This window comes from Mixophyes fleayi, chromosome 2, assembly GCF_038048845.1.
Source record: "Mixophyes fleayi isolate aMixFle1 chromosome 2, aMixFle1.hap1, whole genome shotgun sequence".
Taxonomy (NCBI): Eukaryota; Metazoa; Chordata; class Amphibia; order Anura; family Limnodynastidae; genus Mixophyes; species Mixophyes fleayi.
Window position 1 is genome coordinate 347,733,272 of NC_134403.1, and position 18,556 is coordinate 347,751,827.

Below are 18,556 nucleotides of genomic sequence, written 5' to 3' on the forward strand. Positions count from 1 at the left end.
ATGTTTATAAAACAATGTAGTGCGGTAATTACAATTTAGCAGGGCTCAAAAAACCTCAGTTTGCAGGTCCCCATGGCTCCTAAAATTTGGACCATGATGCCAACCTCCTGGGGAGCCATGCCCTGCATGTATTAGGAAATATGTCCTTCACAGAGTGCTTCTGTGTCACACAGAGGAGAAGGCTTGGTGTACATAGCTGCAGAGAGAGCTTTGTAATGAATGTCTTGTGTTGCTTTCTTGCAAGACAATATAAATAAAAAGTGTATATCACGGTTTCACAATACTTAAGACATTTTTAAGACTTGCTCAACAGAAAGTTTTCTGGCTTTGTTAGGATAAAAAGTATTCAGATAATTTGTAAACACACTTACTGCTGTAATAAATTCACCAAAACGCAATCAGGCTCTACAGTGATCAGGGCTGCCAAGAAGAATTCAGGGCCCGGGTACAACAAATTCATGGGGCCCCCCTCATAGTGAAGTAAGCCCCAAAAAACATTAGGTATATGGTCATATATTCAGGGGCGTGGCTAGCCAAACGGCAGTGCAAAAATTTTGGGAGGTGCGGTCATGCATTTGGGGGCGTGGCAAATGTGCCATTGGGGCGTGGCTAACATAAAAACCACTAGGCTCTCAATTCGCCGGAGCGTCACATATGTTCAAGCACTCCTGACTTTCAGGACATCTACCACCACAGGGTAGTATACAAACAATGCAGTGTGTACACAAACAGTTCAGTCTTGGCCTACACCTTACATTGGACACAACATTCACCAAAAATTGGTATTGTCCCTACTAGAATCACAACATTTCACACACTGTGCTGCTCTCTCCTACCTGTTCTTCTCACTTTCTCCACCTGTGGCTGCTGCTTTCTTTAGTTGTGGCTTGTCCGGATCCAGAAATGTTGAAGGACCTATTTTGAAAAAAATGGCTACATTTAGAAAATTACAGCCAGCCCCAGCGTTAAATCAATAGCACCCACGATTAATAATTAGGCCTTCCTCCAGCCCCAACATTAAAATAATACTATTCACATTTAATAAATAAACCTATTTCCCTTCCTGCAAACAGCCCCAGCAATACCTATTTCCCGCAACCATCACTGCCATTAAATAATTCATAGTCACATTTAATAAATAGACCTCATTCTCCCTAAACTCACCCCAAGATTCAATAGCCCCCAAACCACCCCATCTTAAATTAATAGTCCCTACTATTAAATTGCCTCACCATCACCCTACAAACAAAATAGCGCCCATTAATTAGCTGCCACCTACCTCACACACACTACATTGCAACAAGCCCCCTGTGCCATTACACACACAATACTGTGCACCTTCATCACAACTACACTGTGCCCCCTTATGCTCACACTGCGACCTCCATGCTGCTTTTCCCCCTTCTTTTTTACTTTGTGCCTCTCTCCCACTTTTTTTCCTCCTCTGTTCCTCTCTCCCCAATTTTTTTTTATTCCTCTGTGGCTCTCTCCTTTTTTTCCTCCTCTGTTCCTCTCTCCCACTTTTTTTTTTATTCCCCTGTGGCTCTCTCCTTTTTTTCCTCCTCTGTTCCTCTCTCCCACTTTTTTTTTTATTCTCCTGTGGCTCTCTCCTTTTTTTCCTCCTCTGTTCCTCTCTCCCACTTTTTTTTTTATTCCCCTGTGGCTCTCTCCTTTTTTTCCTCCTCTGTTCCTCTCTCCCACTTTTTTTTTTTATTCCCCTGTGGCTCTCTCCTTTTTTTCCTCCTGTTCCTCTCTCCCCAATTTTTTTTTATTCCTCTGTGGCTCTCACCTTTTTTTCCTCCTCTGTTCCTCTCTCCCACTTTTTTGTTTATTCCCCTGTGGCTCTCTCCTTTTTTTCCCTCCTCTGTTCCTCTCTCCCACTTTTTTTCCCCTCCTCTGTTCCTCTTTCCCCAATTTTTTTTTATTCCTCTGAGGCTCTCTCCTTTTTTTCCTCCTCTGTTTCTCTGTCCCCTTTCTTTATAGTACTGTCCCTCTCTGTTTTCCTCCCCTTGCCTCTCCGTTTCTTTACTTACCTTTTGTCACCTTCTTTCTTTTCTTTTCTTTTCTGCTCTTCTGTCTCCTCTTCTGTCTTCTTTCTTCCTGCTGGCTGTGGCGCTCCTCACTGACTGACAGGCGTGACTTGATGACGTCACGCCCGGCAGTCAGTGTGAATGGAGGAGAGGAGGGACACGGCGCCGCGCGATCACGTGAGTATTTATTTATTTTTTTTTAATTTATTCTTCCTCCCAGCTCCCAAGACCCCCCCCCCCCCGTGGAAAAAAAAAAAAAAAAAAAAAAGTTACAAAAAAAAGCGCAAGACAGAAAAATTAAAAAAAAAAAAAATTAATTAGCAGCGAGGGCCCGGCCCGGGCCCCCTGGCATGGCCGGGCCCGGGTAAACTGTACCCGCTCCCCCCCCCTCTCGGCGGCCCTGACAGTGATTACGTGTATTCTGATAATATGGAATCACATCTACTGTGATAATTATTTTAATGAAAAAGGGATATAAATGAGATAGACATTTTCTGATTTCTTATAAGCATATTATGCTTTTCCTAAACCACATCTACTGTGATAATTCTTTTAGTGAAAAACAGGCAACTAAACGTGTGGTTGAGCTAAAATACTCTGCTGAAAAATAATCTGCTATAAAAATACCAAAGAAAATACTGTTCTACTTTGTTTAATAATAATAATAATAGATTATTCACTGTATTATACCTATTACTGACCAGATGTGTACAAGCAGTGCAAGCAGTATCAATATATGTGAGTGTATCAAAGATTCTCTTTAGAGGGTAGAGCTGTGTAGGAATGTAATTTTTGTTTTCAGACACGGCCTATTTGTGAATGGTAGATAACCCATTTCTCTTTTAAGAGTAAATTGTGGCAATGCACAATTCTCTACCTCTGCGATAAGCGGCGATAGAAGATGTTTGATAATGGCATAATGGTAAATCAGCCTTACAGAGACATTTCTACTTTCATACAACCAGGAAGAATGAGTGTGAAATTGGTGACATGCTACTTTTATAGGGTTACGGTCATGTGATGGTGACTTGTATTGTGGTTGGCTCCTTTTCATTTGTTTGACAGTGATTGGTCAGATTCTACTGTGGACATTTTTATGCACTGTATTTCATCAAAGTGTGTTTCAGAACAGTAAAAGTACTTAGGGGAATTTGTTCGAATTCCATCTTTAGATGGATCAACTCAATCAAATCTGACTATATCTCAGTTTTTCTCTTTGACCATATGGCCCCACAATTCAAAATGTCAAAGTAATTTGAAATTAATTTCTATGAACAGGTAAATAATATTATGTACAGATACAGAACACAATGTAGTGTTGTCTTAATAGAATTGTATATGTGATATAATTTTATTATATACTTATATCCAGTGTTAGTTTGGTGTCTACACCTACCTTACATGACCTGACTGCCGGTCATGGTCATAATAAAATTCTTTGACACTCTCTAAAGGCTTAGTACTCTATCATGACCTGACCACTGGATCATCTAATCATAATACATTTCTATCATGATCGCAATACAATTCTAGCACACTCTGTACAGACGTAGGAAAAATACACCTACATAAATGATCTACCCATTGGAATCAATCACAATATAATTCTCACGTACTCTGTATAGATATAGACATAGAACACTATACCTACTTATATTGCCAAGGATATATTAGTAAATTAATAAAGCTCCAATTGTCCAACATAAAATACAGCCTCAATTGTTAAACATATAATGTAAGCCCAATTGCATAGCACATTACACAACTCTGGGTGACAGGTATACTCCCTTCATTCACACAGTGGTGCTGCCAACAAGCCATTCACCAACATTCTGCCCACTTCATTGTGAAGTGGGCAGGATGGGGTGCCTCGAGGATGCAAATAAATATGATTTGCATACCCCCCATGACTAAACAGCGCTATATCCCTGAGGGGAAAAATATAAAGTAGGCAGGTACATTATTACCACAAGAGATCAATCAGGGGACTTTCGATACAACAGCAGTTAATAGCAACCCCTCGTTGCACAAGTGTGCAGAAGGTGTGTGATATTATCCAATAAGAGTACAAACTCTAGCACCTTCCTGATCTCTGCTTTTGTGTTGCTGTGGTACCCCTACACAATGACTATACAAGCCTCAACTCAACAATACGCACTAGATAAAAAGGGAAAACTTGGCATGTTTATCAAATGGACTGGTAACTGGAACGCCAGTAACTTAGTAAATAAGGAATAAAGAAAGAGGAATCTGTCCTTGGCAGAGATAAGTGGTTGAGATCACTGTAACTATGAAATTCAAATAGCATGTGGTAAGACAATAATGCAGTGTCTGTGCAGAAGATTAGATGAGCAATAGCACAATATGGCATCAATTAATGGCATTAAGACATGGTATTTGATAATAGCATTCAGTAGTAACATTCAATAGAATAATCAGTAGCAGTATTGCTGACAATGGTAGAAAAAGCCATGAGAATGACACAGAATCGGCAATAGCACTGACAAATAGTAGAACATATGTGACTGGTACTAGTGCCATGTTAAATGTCTCCCTCCTAGCATATAATCACTCAAACTTAGGGAGTGGACATAATGTGGGCAGTATTAACATTTAAAGTTACAGGCACAAACCCTAAATTGGATATAGTCCCTTTAAAGAGACACCGTGAAATGGAAAATCACCAAGATCAGAAGAATTAACCTCTGGGATGGTATGAACCCGTTCTGTGAGTTAGACAAAGATGAGGTAGCAGCGTGTAGTGGTGAGGATAGCTACAACAACTATAGTATGAAAACAATGACAAGGAGTTTCACTGGGTCCCTTTGCAATAAGAACAGTGAATAATTGTGTTTCTCTCTCTTGAAGAAGATGATTTGGGTAGTAGTCCCAACAATAGTAAGGATTATTAATAGTAAGAAGATAATGATATGGTTAGTAGTCCCAACAACAATAATGGATACAAATCTGTGTTGAAGAAGAGGGGGGCAGTAGTTCCGGCAGAATCAGGCAGTTCAAGGTCAGTCATCTAGCTCAGACAGGCCGCTGTACTGATGCTTAGCCCTGTGTATGGTGTGATGCAGTATGTAGCGTGTTACTCACTCTTGTTGTGGACACCGACCAGTTTGAAAAACCTGGTGGGCTCTTGGATCAAAAGACTGGATCGGTCCCTAGAGGCCAGGCAACCAGAAGCGGCAGCATCCACTTTCAATACTCTTTAAAAAGCTGGCACCTGGAACAATGTTAACAAATCAGGACATTCCGCAAACAACTAGAGCAGTTACAGACTTCCTCTGCAACTCTGGATTGTACAAGGACTCTCTCTGGACCTCTGGTTTGGCCCTGGACTGTACCTCTAGCAGCCCCTTTTAGTAACCTGGCAGCTCTCCTATTTAGATTATCAGCTATCTCTGTAATATTGTCAGCTTTGTCTGTTGGACTGGCAGCTTTCTCTATTGGACTGGTTCACTCTCCCAGTGACTCTTGTGCTCTCTGTCAGGTTCAGTGGACTTGGCAGCAATGTTTTACTACCCCTTTGACTCCACTTGGTAATGCTTTGGCCTCAGCAATGGTTGCACCTCCCATTTCTGTGGCTGCAGTCCCACATTCCCCTTTTCTTTCGAGAAGTTCTGACATCACTTCCCGTTTTTACACTCCTCAGGTATGCTGGGAAGTGTAGCTTCTTTGTCCCAAGGAAACATTGGGCTGTCCACTTCCCCTCTTGCCTCTAAATTACTTTTACCCAGCCTCCCAAGACAGGTGAGTGCTGGTTCCCAGAATTACAAACAAATGCAATGCAATTTCTATGCAATTTTACTTGGTGCTAATATACATTAAAAAACTAATTTAATATGTGTACATACCTTAAGTCTGCTCCCTGTCTTGATCTATCTCTCTCTTTCCTCTATAGCTTATAGCTTTCTCTATGCTCTTTGTGCTTTTTTATTATTTGCTTGTTAAACATATACATGGGGATGGAAGTATAGAATAGAAAAAAGAGAGGGGAAGAATAGAAAAATATAGAACAATTAGCAAGTAGCAAGATTTAAGTGCACATACACAAAAATCAGATTTCAATTAGTAAAATATATAACTAGGAGTGATCACTGAAACAATTGGTCATAGGCAAACAGGTGAAATGAAAATGACAATTATTTTGTTTAATACTTTATTTGTAACATTTTTGTCACACATGTTAAAGATGTTAAAGAACAATCCTAAATGGGGTGACATATGTGTAAATAAATAAATATATATATATATATATATATATATATATATATATACACACAATATATGTATATGTAGATATAGAGAGAGAGGATATAAAAATTGAAAGTTAATAATAAGTTATATTGAGAGATATAAAGGAGTGTGACAATAAATAAGGTAATAAATGGGGGAGGGGGGATTAAGACCTAGGGCCTGATTCATTAAGGATCTTAAATGAAGAGGTATCTTATTTAAGCCTCCTGGACAAAACCATGTTACAATGCAAGGGGTGAAAATTAGTTTTCTGTTTTGCACATGAGTTAAATACTGACTGTTTTGTCATGTAGCATGCAAATACTTGATAGCTTATTTGTACACTGAAATTTAAAGTTGATATTTGTGTACTACATCAAAAAAAACAGACAGTATTTAACTTATGTGCCAAACAGAAAACTAATTTTTACCCCTTGATTTGTAACATGGTTTTATCCAGGAGACTTAAATACAAAACATCTTAATTTAAGTTCCCTAATGAATCAGGCCCTTCTTGTCTAATCCAAGAGTTCTCGTCTGGTGAAGGGATAAGTCTTTTTCCCAATCAGATTTGTGTTTCATTAATAGTTCCTAATTAAAGGAGCGTAGCATAACATATAGCACCAAAATAATACTATTCCTTATAGGGGAATAGTAGCAGGTTGCTTAAAAGGGGTAAGACTAAATGTTTTTTCTCTTGGAAAATTTTAGATAAAAGAACACACTTGGAGTTTTCGAGTAGCTGAGACTGGGAGATGCTGGTATCTCTGGGAAATGTCAGTATGTGCACCATCTGTAAAATCATGTGCTAGCCTTGGGGTACAAGATCAATTAGGGGTAAAATGGAGGGGTATGTGGTGGGATTAACATGTTAAATTCAGAAAGCATGAGTAGCATATTAATATTTCTTAATATCAGAAAGACATCTGCCCCCATTTTTGGAACTTCTAAATAGAGTTGAAAATTTAAGTTCAGTATGTTTATCTGCCCAGACAAATTTGCAAATGAGTTTCTGCATTTGACGTAACGTTTCACTCAGAATATAAATAGGAATTGTATAACTGAAGTATGATTCTTGGTAAAATGTTCATTTTTATGGCAACCATCCTTTCAAACCAAGACCTCGTCTATTGTCACCATGCCTGCAAATCTAATTTTATTTGGGCAAAAGGAGTGGGAAAGTTCTCTTATATGGTAGGTCATAATTATTTTTTATGTAAGTACCCAGTGGTCAAAGTGGAAATTTATAAGTAACGGTTTGAAAAATGTAATGAGAATGTTAGCGAATGGATTTTGATAGTTTAATAATGAAGGTAGTAGGAGATGGCAGCACGGTGGCGAAGTGGTTAGCACGTCTGTCTCACAGCACTGAGGTCATGAGTTCAAATCCCGACCATTTGTATGTTCTCCCCGTGTTTGCGTGGGTTTCCTCCGGGTGCTCCGGTTTCCTCCCACATACTAGTAGGTTAATTGGCTGCTATCAAAAATTGACCCTAGTCTGTGTGTTAGGGAATTTAGACTGTAAGCTCCAATGGGGCAGGGACTGATGTGAATGAGTTCTCTGTACAGCGCTGCGGAATCAGTGGCGTTATATAAATAAATGATGATGATGTGGTGGTTTTCCAAATGAGCTTATAATTTTGGGCTAAAGTTAATTTCTCTGTGTGCGAAATATGAATGGGTATAGCCTCTGATTTAGTATAGTTTAGTTTATGTTATAACCTGATAAAATGGAATATGAATCTAAATTCTTATAGAAATTTGGAAGGGAGGTGTGTGAGAAAGAGTGCGTAAGCTACATGTCATCTACAAATAAGGAAAATGTATTTTATCTTTCACCAACACTACCTTGTCTGGTGTTGGTATGAATGCTATTCGATGGTATTGCATAAATTTGGACTTTGCTGTGGAGTAGACAGCTTTTATAATCATAAGGATATTTCCCTTAAACCAATTTTTTTAATTGTGGTGAAAATAAATGGCAATAGAATCCTATTGAAAGCCTTATCTGCGTCTGGAGAGAAGGAGTCGCGGTCTTATTTATTATACACCGATCAGCCACAAGTTTAAAACTACTGAGAAGTGAAGTGAATGACATTGATGATCTTGTTGCAGTGGCACCTGTCAATGGGTAGGATATATTAGGCAGCAAGCGAACAGTCAGTTTAAAAAAGGGGCAAGCGTAAAGATCTGAGCGACTTTGACAAGGGTCAAATTGGCTAGACGACTGGGTCCGAGCATCTCCAAAATGGCAGGTCTCATGGGGTGTTCCCAGTATGCAGTGGTTAGTACCCACCAAAAGTGGTTCAATGAAAAACAGCTGGCAAACTGGCGACAGGTTAATGGGCACTCAAGGCTCATCAATGTGCGTGGGAAGCGAAGGCTAGCCAGTATAGTCCGATTCCACAGAAGATCTAATAGTCTTTAAGGAAATATATGATATAGGGAGTGAATTGCTAGCTACCTACAGATACCACCAAACTAACTCTGGGTATATCGGGGTATGGTTACAGCTGCCAATATGAGAGATATCAGCTTAACAGACAGTGAGGACGCCGACGCGCGTTTCGCTAAAGTCTGCTTTATCCAAGGCAACTTTGCCTTGGATAAAGCAGACCTTTATATTTCCTTAAAGACTATTAGATCTTACTTACTTAGTATTCAATCTGGCATTGACTAAGCAATATTATAGCCTCACTTTATACCAGGAGAATGTTAGCAAGGAACGGCTATGAATAATAAATACATTGGCTAAAATTATCACCGCTACGCTACCACTATTGCTACTATTGCTTAGTATTCAACATGTCACCGATTAGCAATACTATAGCCTAATTTTACATCAGGAGAATGTTAGCAAAGAGTGGCTATAAATAATAAGCACATTTGCTGTAATAAATACTGCTACGATTACTACCTTTACCAGCATAAGTCCTAATATTAATAGAGAATATACAAACAGATAGCGAGTATTTTTATTCTTTTTAACCTATATTTCGCTAAATTTTAATCAATACTGAATAAAAGTTATATCTTAAAATTAAACACAATCATCTGAAAATATTAGTGCACCTATAATATAACTTTCTTTTTCTTCTTCTATATGATAGAGAGGTGTCAGAACACACAGTGCAGCGCAGCTTGCTGCATTTGGGGCTGCAAAGCTGCAGAGCGGTCAGAGTGCCCATGCTGACCCCTGTCCACCGCCGAAAGCGCCTTCAATAGGGACATGAGCGCCATGTAGCAGTTGAAGAAGGTCGCCTGGTCTGATGAATAACGGTTTCATTTATATCATGTGAATGGCCAGGTGCGTGCTTTACCTGGGGAAGAGATGGCACCAGGATGCACTCTGGAAAGAAGTCAAACTGGTGGAGGGAGTGTGATGCTCTGACCAATGTTCTGCTGGGAAACCTTGGGTCCTGGCATTCATGTGGATGTTCCTTTGACCCGTACCATCTACTTAAACATTGTTGCAGACCAAGTACACCCCTTCATGGCACCGGTATTCCCTGATGGCAGTGGCCTCTTTCAATAGTATAATGCGCCCTGCCTCACTGCAAAAATTGTTTAGGAATGGTTTGAAGAACACGACAAAGAGTTCAAGGTGTTGACTTGGCCTCCAGATTCCCCAGATCTCTATCCGATTGATCATCTGTGGGATGTGTTGAAAAAACAAGTTAGAGTCACAGAGATCCAACCTTGCAACTTAAAGGATCTGCTCCTATCGTCTTGGTGCCAGATACCACAGGACAACTTCAGAGGCCTTGTGGAGTCCATACCTTGATGGGTCAGTTGTCTTGGTGACACGAGGGAGACCTTTACAATATTACGCAGATGGTTTTAATGTAGTGGCTGATCGTTGTATGTATTAAGTTTCCTGTTCTACGAGTATTGTCCCTGTCTTGCTGCCCTGGCTCATACCTCACTTGATCATAGTGAAGGATCTGGGGGAGTACTTTGTTTAATCTGAAGCTAATATTTTAGAGATTTTTAAGCAACCATATAGGCGTGTAACTAGCGCAAGATGGATTTATGGATTAATGTTATTCTAGCCTTTAACGTTTGTGGGGAGAGAGCCACACCATGGAGAATACCATTGAAAGGATTACATAGATGAAAGCGTAGTATGTTTTTAAATGTTTTATTATAAAGCACAGAGAAAACATTCAGAAAGAAATAGAAAAATTAAATAAATAACAAAAAAATATTTTTAAAATGTTTTTCTTTGGAAGAAATGTTTTGTTTAAATAATAAAACATTTTCATGTCATTATCTTCTGCTGTCGCCATCCTTAGATGACGGTAGCAAAAAGGGGATTGAGGTCGTACATTTACCACCGCAGTCTGATAAATAGACGTCCCCATACTTTTCATGGGAAAGCCTTTTCATGAGCTAACGTTTGATAGATAGGGGTAAGTCCTAACTATGAAGAAAACAGAGGTAGGAGTTTCATGTTTAATAAAATAATCTAGTTCTATCCGCTTAACTAGTATTTTATTTTTCTCTTTTATTAATATGTGTTAATGTATTCCTTTTCCTCTCTTTCTCTCTTTGTATTTTCTTTTCCTGTACTGCTGCCCTCTCCTTTTCCTGTGCCATTATTCAACACTAGAGGATACCTGTAAACCTAGTGTCTGACACAGCAGGAGGCAGCCATTATGTGGAGGCCACCAAATACAGAAAGCAGAACATAAGAAATCGTTAATAAACAAAGCTGTAATTGTATCTTTAATAATTTCCGCTTCCACAAACAACATTTAGGAATATTTGAACAAAAGTGAATATTTGAATGGATTATATTAGATTTATGGGTGATAAACCAAACAAAAATGCACAAAAACACTTTTTTTTATATATCTTTACATCTTGTCAAGGTCTCTGAAAAACAATTTTTTTTTTCAAAACTGAATCCCTGTAGACAAAGCTGGTTATTCTGCGGAAAATTTGCAGAAAGCCTTTTTGTATTATTTGATTTAAAATAATGTACAAAATCACAATAACGGAGCATTACAGAACACAATGCAGAAGAAGGCTGTGTACAATGGCATTTATAGAGCTTGGTTATAAAAGATCAAGGTTTCATTTTTCTGCAGAATAAAATTCTATAGGAAATATATTTAAAATAGAAAATATAGCTAATTTCAAACGGGCTTTTTATTTATCTTGCCTTCCTGTGGATGAAAAATTAAATGTGAAGAAAATTATTTTGCATGTAGAATCATATTCCTGCATATTTGTATTATTATTAATGGGGATTACCATATACACTGCACTGACATAAAACACCATGCCCAGTTGAGATGTGAAGTGACAAAAGTTGTTTTATATTTTGTAGAGGGAGGTAAACCATATTGTCTTAAAGGATATGTTTCAAACAAGTGGCTTCCATTAAATATATTAAGCCCAAACATACATATTCTGAATAGTTTTTGTTGTTTATAAGACAAATTGGGTCTATTAAAAAAGGGGTGCAAACAAGGGCAGAGGGTGAGGGAGCAGATGTTGCCCCCAAGAGGGGGGACTTGTGACTTGGCAGATCTGCAGAGGAGGCGAGTACAAATTCCTAAATAGCCAGTACGCTGAGGCGCTGGTGGGGCTCTTAATCTGACAGCACAAGTGTAAAAAAAGGAGTTATTCACATGTTGTGAGACCATCATACATCCCAGCAATTCAGTCCCCAGTAGGAGGCATGACCACGGTGGAGGCATGACCAGGTCAAGATGGGGCATGGCCACAACTGTAAAGCATTAGGCTGCCCATTAGATACCTCCCTTCCCCTCAGAGGTTGCATGGCACCTCTCAACATTCCCATCTGTGAGACAAACGTGTCCCCGAGCGGGGCAGAGCCCTAACAACGTGACTGTGCCGCCAATATCGGACAGTTGGGAGTTATGCTCCACTTTTGTATTCTCCTGCAGCAAATTGCAATGTGCAGTTTCAGTCCCAAGTGTCCTTGATAATCAATCTCATACCTCTACTAATGAAAACATTTTACTTATTGTTTTCCTGGAACCTTGGGCCTCATTTCAACTTGGCCACAATACTGTGGGCCAAAGATAAGGGTAAGTATGGCAACTTGTAACATAGTGCTTAGCCCTCCACGTGCTTAATGTATTCACCCTACATGTGAATACCCCTGACACCTCTCTCCAAGCACAAGAGGTCCCAAGTCTAAAATATACCAAACTATAAATACAAATGCATTTCGGGACTTATGCACAGTATAGAATTACAAATTTCCATGCGTCACGAATGCACTTGCATCCAAATCTAAATCTGTCCCTTTGTGTATAGTGGGAGAAAACCTCTGCTATTTTTACAATTTACAGAAAAAAATATTTGATTTTTGTTTTCTATAATTCAGGGCTCTTTCTTCCTTGCAGAGTGAGTTTTCTCTATTAGAGAGAGCAGCGTAGATGTGGGTATCGTGCACTCTAGTGGTGTTAGACTTAGATTTACAATGCCGAGAACAAGTTGTTCAGTGAATTACTTTTAAAAATACACAGTGTGTTCTTATATAAAAATAATAATGTGCAAATCATACCCTGGACTGAGACGCTGAGAGCAGGTTAAACTATGTGTTCGGCCCATACAGAATGTGCTCCTTAAATAAAGGTTTAAGTATTTGTAGAAATATTAGTCCTATCACATTATCTACTTATATATATCTAGAGCACTGTGGGGGCCAGGTGGAGGGTGACCCTGCATTGTCAAACCCACCTCACCTCTGGGCCCCATAGTGGTCACACCCCTGCAGTGGCCCTGTATCTGTTTACCTAATGTCTGTCTATCAACATTCTGGGAGAGTAAGCAATAATTAAATGAATAGATAGATATTAGATATATATATATATATATATATATATATATTTTTTTTTTTTTATATATATATATATATATATATATATATATATATAAAAAGTGAAAAGACAAACAGGCGCTTAGTGAACAATCAGAAATACCACGTAACAACGTGATTAGTAATTAATATATCACATACAGTAGGCAGCTCCGCTACAACATCAAATTGCAGATGTAACACCTAGATAGAAACGACACAAAAAGAGAAGCGCCAGACATAGTGTGATACCATCAAAATAATAGTCACATCCAGACACTCTAGGGTTGAGAAAATAAGATGATTTGTTTGTCAGAGGTTAATTCCCTCAGTATTTTAACACCTGATTTCAATGAGCTCCACCTCTTTAACAAGAGGTTAACGCTTAGACTCCAAATACATAGATAAAATAAGTATAGTGCGTGCATGATAGAGACAACCAATTTAGAAGATAATACAATGATTGGCCTCTCAAGGGTACATTCCCCCAGAATTTGAATAGCTTCTTATACATAAACTACACAGCTAGACTCAATATAAATAGAGTCAATAGTATGTGCATAAAAGACAGGCTTATTATAGGATATAATCCAATTTAATTACAGCCTAAATCCATAAAAAGCAATAAAATGCCCGTACATCGGGTACAATAAAACAGGCTTATCTGTATAGAAAGCGCTTGCAAGGGTCCCCTCAGAAAACTCTCTGGAGCTAGCACACTGGAACCTCCTCGCCTTCGCTTCCACCAAAGTACAGGACCTCCTTCAGAACCTCCTTGATGCGTTTCGCCTCAAACGAGATTTTATCAAAAGGATATGCGGGATTCATACAGACAGACAATCACTCTTCCATTCTTCGTTATTTATTGTAACATATTTATTTTTTAATGTGAGAAAGTGTAATGAATTTTAAATACTGATTTTTAGATTTAATGGATCCATTATAAAGTGTCTATAAAACGTATGCACTTGCTCACCAGCATTAAACGGTTAAAATCTAGTAACACATCCTGCCATATAACAAAATGCTTGAGGCAATAATTTTGTATGTTTCATGCTTGTAATAAAAATTAAACTTGCCAAATATGAAATTCTGTAGCAGGGTTATACCACATGACATGAATGCCAAATAACAACTCTTTTGATTGTAATGTAATCATTTCAGTACAATAAATAGGAAAATTCAACAATACTGTGCTTTGCTGTGATCTGATATATAAGAAACAAAATACAGGGCATGATGGTACTTTTATTGCATTGAAATAACGATTCTATGGTTGTTTATTGTTGAAGTTTTGTTCCCTCCTCCCAGCACCACACTATGTCTGATTGGTTCCTCATAAATAGTGGGCCAAGGCTGAAGTGCCGCAGCCCTAAAAAAAACTGGGGGATTAAGTCATTAGCTGGTACCCAAAGGTTAATCCATATAATGTCATGTATGACTTGGCCTTAGTTTTCTTCCCATTCTGTTCTCCAGTGTTCTCTTCTTGAAGAACTGATTTCATGGCCGCAGCACCTACACATTCAAGTTCCGTCACCATATGTTGCGGTTCCACCTTCTTTTGCATATTCACAAGGTTTAGATGCTTAGAGAACGTAAAACAGCTGTGGTTTCTGTGTATTGGTTCCCCAGGAAAGGAACCTATAAGCCTGTTTTACTCAGTTAATAGGAGCCCTGCTAGCTTTTGGAGATCAGAGGCAGTTTGGGCAATAGTTCTAACTGGAGGAACTTCTGTTGTTGCAGGCAGGAAAAGAGGTTTATCTACCTCCACTTATCGCAGCAGTAGAATATATCCTATCACCATGATTTACTGGGAAAATAACGCTGTGACAGCTGCCCAGACTAGTTTAGTCGATCTACGCATGTATGACCCAGCTTGCTGATTCACGCAGGTGCAGTGGAATTGGTTTTCTGTTTTGAAAAAATGCTTTAATAAATCCTTAGATGGCAATAGCAGAAAAAGGATTGCGGTAGTACTTGTACCACCACCGTCGTTGCTAAAGAGGCTTCCCCATATTGGGAAACTTTCATCAGGGGGCCAGTGATAACACAGTGGTAACCTTTAATATATGGGAGATAGGGCTTTTCTCTGCTTAATAAATAGAGCCCAAAGAGTTTTGGGGTCTTGTAACTTGCACAAGCTGTCTGAGTCAGCTCATTGACTTGTTTGGGGCTGCGACTGGTCTTATTAGTAAAGTACAGGGAGTTTGTTTCCATAAAAATTCATGTCATACAATGTTTTAATATTTAATTATTTAATATTTTCTTCCACTTTCATGTAACTTAACCCATCACTTTCCTGTCTTATCTTCTCATTTAACACACAATTATATACTACAATAGTTTTTAACTTTAGAATTTGTACTCTATAAACAACCACCCCGCTTTGATATGATATTCCAGAACAGAGCGCAGTTTATTCCCTGGTTTGGGTGAAGATAAACCCTTTGCCAATAATCCAAGATTTCAGAGGCGCCTCTACATCCTGCCTTTGCATGTTATGCTCTTATGCTGTGGGATGATTTCTCAATAATGATAGGGTTTGTATTTGAACATTCACAGCATTCATCTGGATTAATGTAGCTGTTAGCCGAGTCACGCGGGCGCACATCCCTTGAGACCGGGCCAGCGAAACTCTATATTATCAATAGATTGTAGCTATAAGTGATGATAAAAAATCAGCCCTATCGCCAAATTTTTAGTAAATTGACCCCTTAGTATTTCATCCCCAAGAGAATGAAAATAATAGGGGAAGTACAAGTTCTACATTGCTGTGTAATAATCACAGAAACTTATATATGTTAAATTATCCATACTTTCATATTCCTGGTGAAACTTACTGTTACTGGTTACGTGTACAGTTACTAGTGACATATATCTCCTGTATGATGACTAAGTGTTATATATAAATAAAATGTGACTAGCATAAACTGTATTCATGTTATCCTTAGACTACATCCAAGCATGCTTGGCTCCTATTACGCAGTTCCAGCCTGCTTTCTATATACTGCTGCTGTTACAGACATGGGTTTTATTTCCATTCTATTGTACCTATCTATCTAGACTTGTAGAAAAGGTTCATTTAAAGACTTATTTGCACAAACCCTTTCTTCAATCCATTTAATATAAAAGAATTAGGACTTCTCCCAGTACACCAGCGATCAGTCTCACCAAGCTTCTCCGAGTACCTATTTAAGAAGGATCCTGGCGGTACATCCTCTTATCGCTGTTATCACCATCTCGGCGCGGCAATAGTGGTGGAAACCGAAGAGAAATAGACAGACGTTGCAGATATCTTTCTATGTAATCTGCAGACTCTCAGACTGGAAAATGTTTCTTCTTTGCATTTATTTTAAAGTTCCGTTTTTAAATTGAAATGGTAACTGGATCCCAAGCCCAGGCTCCCAGTTCCACTGTGCAGGTGTAGAGTAGGGAGTAGAGTTCAGACCAATGGAAGTAATGTAAAATAATAATACTTCTCTATATGCTACAAGAAAAATATGATGGTATTTGTTTGTGTTGCAATATATTTACCTACATTTTTTATTTTCAGATATAACCAACTGGAAGAGGCTGTGTCACCAGGCGGGATATCCCTAAAAGACTTTGTTCCCAGCGTTATGGACGAATGCTAAATGACAACGTCTGACAACAAAAGAAGGTAAAGTATCATTGATAAAGCTGAGAATGTATTGTCATAATAGAGTATAAGAGTGATGTACATGTATGGATCGTGCATAAAAGTATTAGAAGTGGATCCATGACCTATTCATGCTAAAGGCAGCTGGTATGTGCAACCAATCAATTCACTAGGATACTGTGACATAACTGAGGCATGGGGGATGTGGTGCCTCAGGCCTCAGTAATGTCAGGAGCTCCTAGTGATTTGATAGGCTAAATATTGGCCGAGCCCACAAAAATGTCTGCCTCCGTTGCGAGCCTTTGACGGTTCCACCTAAAGCAAGCTGACAACAGAAAAGCTTAAGAGGGTTCTCGGCTGATGAAAGGTAAAGACGGACACATATATAAATGCACACAAAGAGTGCCTCTCAATGGAAGTTTTATTTTAATAAGCCGCCCCATGATGGGGATTTACTGGTTGCCTGGGCATCTTCACCGTTGGTTGGGTTTATTTAAAGAGCTTTTCTTGTCACCTTTGAACTGCAACGATTTCTCCAGATGTACAGAAGGGAACAATGTAGACAATCTTGCTGTTTCAGCAGAACAGGATCCAGCTGGAAAAAGGAACAAGATCTGCAAGTCATTGGTTACAGCTGTGTTTCGATTTATGTGATGGTTGAAAAAATAAATTAACAGATTAAATGGCCAGAAAGAGCACTCTTTGTTTAACTGTGGTTCGAGGCCTTTAAAATGTTCAATTTTTAAATTTATTTTTTTTGCATGTTCCTTGAAATTCTGGACACGTTGGCAAGACCTTCAGTTCTGAGTGATAATAAAACAAGGGGGGTTCCTGAATTTAGGGAAAGGACTGAGAGAGATAGTTTAATTATATCAAGCAAGAGTTACGCTGGGTTATTTTAGAAAATGTTGCACAGCTGCCGAAGTGATGCTTGCCTGCAAGAGCCCAATTTTCAGCCGCGTGGTGGGAAAGCCGCTCATTGCTCTCATTGTTAGGAAATCGTTAGCGTTGGACGGTGACATTGTGTTTGAGATATTTTGTGTACACATCGAGATGCAGAAGAACGTCTCCCAGATAGATCTCAGCACTATAGTACGTGCACCATTCACTCTCTCGGTCTCTGAAGACTCCCACGTGTAGGTCTCAGATTGGGGGGGTTACTCATTATTTCAGTCACTGGTGTGTGCCGGCAGGTGCAAAATCAGCTGCTACATCTGTTTCTAATTTATATGGTTGCTCAACAAAAGTGGCCGCGATCCCAAAGACCCAGGATGTGATTGTTGTCTGCACGGTGACATAGTATGGATGTGTTTGGTATATTTCTTTGAACATGTGTGAGACATATTTATTGAAGACTGGAGAGAGAAAGAAATACTAACTATGGAAGGCGCACCTTATATGTGTAGACACTAGTAATTGTAATGAGGATTAGTATATTCAAAAACTCTTTCTTAATGGTTTATAATGCTCCTAGACATGAGATGAATAAAAAAAAAAAAAAACACCTTAAAACTACATTTTATTTGTATGAATTAAAATTGTTTTGGAATATACTAATACTCATTACAATAACTACTGACTACACATATAAGGTGCGCCTTCCCTAGTTAGTATTTCTTTCTCTCTCCTTTTTTCCCAGTAAACTAGGAATCTATAGTACAGGAAGCAGCACCCTCAATAGTAGCATTTTTGTAAGAATATTATTCTACTACAAGTTAGACACCACTATCTTATTTGGGCCATTCTATGTCAATCATAAGTTATATAAAATGGATTAAAGGACTCTGGTGCGGTAGATAATCC

The 18,556-nt window shown here is 38.8% G+C and overlaps 1 long non-coding RNA gene across 3 annotated transcripts in view; it reads left to right on the forward strand.

The window, feature by feature from the left end:
* The window catches only part of LOC142139468 (uncharacterized), a 353,675-nt gene that overhangs the window by 295,242 nt on the left and 39,877 nt on the right, over window positions 1–18,556 (forward strand). For all 3 annotated transcript variants that reach the window (XR_012688210.1, XR_012688209.1, XR_012688211.1), the window contains one exon: window positions 16,667–16,774. This is a non-coding gene — a long non-coding RNA (uncharacterized LOC142139468). The remainder of the gene's footprint in view (window positions 1–16,666; window positions 16,775–18,556) is intronic.